A 5,656-nucleotide genomic window follows, 5' to 3' on the forward strand; every position below is an offset into this window, starting at 1 on the left:
TGGAAACTTGTTAGAAATACAGATTCATGTGTCCTACCCCAGACGTATTGAATCATTTACCGGGGTCGGGGCCTAGCAATCTGTGTTTCAGCAGATGCTGATGCACACCAGTGTTTGGGAACCACTGTCCTAGCAGTCCATTCTACTCAGGAACAAAGTATGTCCTGCCTTAAGGAAAGGGCAGGCAAGCAAGGCACATAGTCAAGAACTGGAGCAAAATGGGACCCTTTGAGGTCATGCAAACTTGCTTGTATCAGAAGGTGCAACAAGAAACATAGAACACTGGAAAAATAGAAGAAGATTTGGGAACCATCTATTCCAAGAGTGGTATATTGTTTCATGTTAAATGATAACTCAATGTTAGTAAATATATTGAAAACCAATGAGTTTAAGAATGAGGATTTTGGTTGAACTTGAATGAATGATTGTATGAATTGTGTCACGATAAACTATGTGTTATGGATACATGTAGAGATGAGAGAGTAACAACCCTCAAGTAGTAAATATGCTATCTCAAATATATCCAATCCTTTCAACTTTAAGTGAAGAAAAATGAGACAAAGATATTAAGGGACTTGCCAAAAGTCAACAGTGAGTGAATTTCAGAGCCTGAACTAGAGATTCAGGACATCTGACCCATAATCTGATACTGTTACTTTCACATATGTCATAAGGCAGTAGATTGACAGCCCATACTGTGCAATTTTTACATACTCTAACCCAGACTGTTCTCCAAAAGGCAGAGTTGCTCCTCTGCAAGATTTTATAAACTAGGTAAATATAGCTCCTTATTGTATTCTATTCAGTGACTAGAAGTGGCAATTTAACTTCTTTACACGTTATTCAAAACAGTGCAAGTCCTAAACAGAAAAGACATGCATGAACTATTCTCTTCTAGAAAGACAACTTGAGACATTAATTGAAACAATGTTACTGAATCTAAAGGTAATTACATTCCCAAATACATAAGAAGAATGAAGAAGATGGGGATTGTTTTCTTGAATAGAGATACACAATTCAATGTAATGAGTTAAAAATGAAAGAAAAGGAGATTGAACCTGGATGAAGGGCATCCTGACAGCAAATACTAATGAATAATGGAGCACACTTCAAGAGAGACACAAAGAAGATCCATTACTTAGGAAGCTTAGACTACTTTCTCATGGCAAGATCTCCTTTCATAAAACTGTAGGATGGAAAACCAGTTTGCTGCTTTTATGCCTTATTTTTGTATTTGGAGTAATATTTTACATAGATCTTGGAATGGGGAAGGGAGTCTCTTAAAATAAAGGTCATTTATTTTCCACATATTTTAGTTAAATGATATTTCATTATAGATACATATTATGAATAGGGAAAATTGAAACTATTCATGAAGCTTTTGTTACAGAAGAATAGTAAGGTTAAATAAGAAAGGATCTTGAACAAAAATTACAGGGATTTGTCCAAAAAATTTCAAATTGTCAGTGAATATTTAACCCATGCTAGATAAATAAGAAGAGAGGAAAAAACATAACTGAAGAGAAGTCAAGGTTATGGTAGAAAATACATACATTGACGTAAAAGACAATAGTAATGAAAGTGCCCTTATACTTGTTCATACTATTCTCAGGGGAAAACCTTTTGCTTATGTGAGACTCCTGAGTCTCACATAAGGAAATAATGAAGAATTCTAGTCCAGCTGCTGCAGAGACTTGTGTAGTCATAAGAAAGTTTTAAAAATGGAAATGTCTAAATTAAATTTTCACAGCCCTGAAAAATATCTCACATTCAAAGTTGTATATTATGGGTGGACCACTACTGCCACAAACGTTTACCTAGAGTCAACGAATAACTCAGTGTATCTGGAAAAATTAATAAAATTCATAGAATAACTTTGAAAAGAAGGGACTTGAGAGGTCATGAAATCATAGAAAATAAAATCATAAGCTCTGATTTAGAGGACAGCTTAGAGATCCTCTATTATATTCATTTCTCATTGCTTTTTCTTTTTCCTTATTTTGCCTTGTTCTTTATTGAACATATTTCTAAACCCTACTGTCATACTTTCCTACCTTTTCAAGCAAATTATTCTGAACATAAATTATAGTTTGATTAATGATGACTCAAAGTTATTAGCCTAAAGGAGAATTCATTAGTTTTCTCTTGCTGTGTAGCAAATTATCACAAACTTAATGACTTGAAAAATACCTATTTATATGTTTATAGTTTCCATGGGTCTGGCACAGTTTAGCTAGTCCTTCACTCAAGCTTGGTCTCAGAAGCCTGAATTCAAGATGTTGGCCAGCTGTGTCCTCATTTGGAGGTATGACTAGGGAAAGATAACACTTCCAAGCTTCATCAGGCTGTTGATAGCATTCATTTCCTTGTGGTTATAGGACTGATGCCCCATTGTCTTGCTAGCTGTCATCAGGGACTGCTTTCTTCTCCTAGAGGCTACACTTAGATTTTGCCATGTGGCCCTATATATCTCAGGAATTGAGAACCTTCCTTATCTTGAATTTCTTTCATGCTTCAGTTCTTTCTGACTTCTTCTGAGATCAGCTCATATGATTAAGTCAGGCTCAATTGAATAATCTCCTTATTTTAAAGTCAACTGTGCCATGTAACATAACCTAATTCTTGAGTTAAATCCTTAATATTCATAATGCTGGGGATTATCCAGAGTATGTATGATAAGAGAGTGAGAAATCTTGGGGGTCATCTTAGAATTCCGTCAACCACAGAGTCAGATAGAGAGGGATTTAAAGCCTAACTTCACCACCCGGTAATATAATAGGTGCTTAACAAATACTTCTTGATTGGGAATTCCCTGGTGGTCTGGTGGTTAGGACTCTGCGCTTCCATTGCAGGAGCACTGGGTTCGATCCCTGGTCATGGAACTAAGATCCTGCAAGCTGCACAGCATAGACCAAAAACAACAACAACAACAAAACCAATACTTCTTCATTGAATGATGAGTTAGTGAATAATGAACAAATGAAAAAGGGAATGTGTAAATGAATTAACATGTCAAGACCTGTTTCATCATCTAGAAAAGAAAAATAATAGCATCGAATTGAAGGATACTTATGAGAATAAAATGAAATGACATGTAAAAAGCTCTTGGCACACCGTCAACATTCAATAAATTGGTATCTATTATTAGTCTTTCTTCAGTGCCATAGTATTTGGGCTTGTCATACCTATAATGACTTTCACTCCCCCCCATTTGCTAGAGCAGTCTGCTGTCAACGCCAACAATTCCAATCTTTGCATTTTTGCTGCCCTTCTCGTTACTTTTTCTTCTTTATGCTTTCCTTATAAAGCCCATGGCTCTGCTCCTTTTATTAAAGTCTGATAGCATTGATAACCAATCATAGTTTTTTCTTCCTTATGCTTGGTAAATTGCATCAATCAGGAAAACAGGGAGTAACAATGAAATATATTTTTCTCACATACTTTTTATGCTGTGTGTCACAAATAGGCTATGAATCTCTTCCATACTCCAGGATCCAGGCTGATAGAACATTCTTAATTGAGACATTGCTGATCTCAAAGCAGAGAGAAAAGAAACATGATGGAACCACTCGATGGCTCATGTAGCTTCTGCTCAAATATAATACTCATATTTCACTGGGTGCTCTGAATCACATGACCAAGAGTAACAACCACGGGGCAGGAATGCATTGCCTTCCCACAAAGAGAAGTGGCAAATATTTTAATACAATCAATCACATTTTAGTAGTTATCCTTGTATATTGACTGTTTTCAGCTCTGCTTATTTTTGCTTTATGTTCAGGGACTGCTCTATTGCCATCACACTGTTGTTGGTTTGTGTGTTTTGTGATGCTTTGTGGAGGGGTAATATTCACTTTTTTTTTTTAGAATTTAATCTCAGAAATACACTATTTTAAAATCACAACTAAAAATATTCTGAAAAATATCATTTGATTATTTTTAAATAATAATCTTAATTCAGAAATCCACTTTGAATGTATGTAAGCCAATTTTACTTACTGGCAAACCATAACAACACTGTATTCAGAACATTTTAAAAGCTAGAAGGTAATTATTTAGAAATCAAATCAGTTAAATCAGTTTACTTTCTTAGAAAGTGAAGTGAGTCAAAAATACATTTATTCCATGATACATTCAATAGTTTATACTTTTAATTTTTATTTCGAGATAATTTCAGGGAACTTGTACACATCATTTCCTATGGTCAGTAATAGACTGCAGTCTTATTTCCATTGCTTTGACTGAAGAAACATAAGATACCATGTAATATAAAGGCCTCTAAAAATGCAGGAGTTTCTATATACTTTGTTTCTTTATATCAAATGAGAATTAGACATTTCAGAACATTAGAGCAGAATTTAGCCACAAAATGATGTACGATTACACTAACAATATATTGGCCATAAGTGAGGTTATGCCCCAAAATAACTTATAAAAAAATTTGTCAGCATCATGCAAAACAATCCTTTGACAACATAAAGGGATTTCTCTGTAGTGTTGAATGTTTCCTTAATTTTATCTGAGACACAGAGGCCCTCTTGTGGTGGCATCTAGGCATTTGCAGTGACTATTTTTTTAAGTTTCAACTTGTCTGGCACAGACATGGCCTTTCAGGTGGAGCAAAGCCTGGGTCACTTTCAATTTTTGAGGCCCTCAACATATATAAAAATGGACAAAAAGATGTCTACAAAGAATATAATATAGTGCATTTAAAATTTTTAGCACACCTAATACAATGAAATATAAATTTGCTCTTTAAAATTAGACAAAAGTTCAAAAATACTAATTCACAGTGTACAGTTGGGTATGTAATCTATTAATGGGACCAAATTTAAAGGCATAGAATAATCAGCTTCCAGGGGAGTCAGTTCATCTTTGTGATTTTGGCACTACTGTTCTCATTAAGACAGATTACTAAAACTCTGTATTTAGCTCCTCCGGGTCAGATGTTCCTCCTTCCCAATTATCCCAGTTCCCTGCCTCAGCTCTTGATGCCACCCTGCCTAGTCTTGTGAACAAATGAATTGTCTCAAAAGAAGACTATAAACTAAGAGAAAAAAAATCTTTTATATTCAGCACAGCACAGAACCTGCTCTGTTTTTTTTTTGCTTTCCCTCCTGTGTTACTCTTGGGTCCATGCTAACCATGAAAAATAACAATAAAGTGCTTTGGGCAGGAAGTAAATAGAGTAGGCAACATCCTTCAATTTGTACGTATGTAAACATCACTTGAGGAATTCACTGAGAATACAGATTCCTCAGGTCTACTGACAAAGTTGCTGACTTAGGGGGCTGAGCTGTGTCCTGTGAAACTGAATTTTAGCACCCATTCCAGATTTTTCTAGGTCCATTTGGCCAGAAGAATGATTCTTAGCCTTGGCTGCAGAATCAACTGTGGGGGATGGAGCGGTGGGGGGGCGTGCTATAAGATTCTGATTTCTGGGCTTCCCTGGTGGCGCAGTGATTGACAGTCCGCCTGCTGATGCAGGGGATGCGGGTTCGTGCCCCGGTCTGGGAAGATCCCACATGCCGCGGAGCGGCTGGGCCCGTGAGCCATGGCTGCTAAGCCTGCGCGTCCAGAGCCTGTGCTCCGCAACGGGAGAGGCCACAACAGTGAGAGGCCCGCGTACCACAAAAAAAAAAAAAAAAAAAAAAAA

The sequence above is a fragment of the Monodon monoceros genome, unplaced genomic scaffold (genome assembly GCF_005190385.1).
Source record: "Monodon monoceros isolate NGI ecotype Baffin Bay Population unplaced genomic scaffold, NGI_Narwhal_1 Super_Scaffold_20, whole genome shotgun sequence".
In the NCBI taxonomy this organism is placed as follows: Eukaryota; Metazoa; Chordata; class Mammalia; order Artiodactyla; family Monodontidae; genus Monodon; species Monodon monoceros.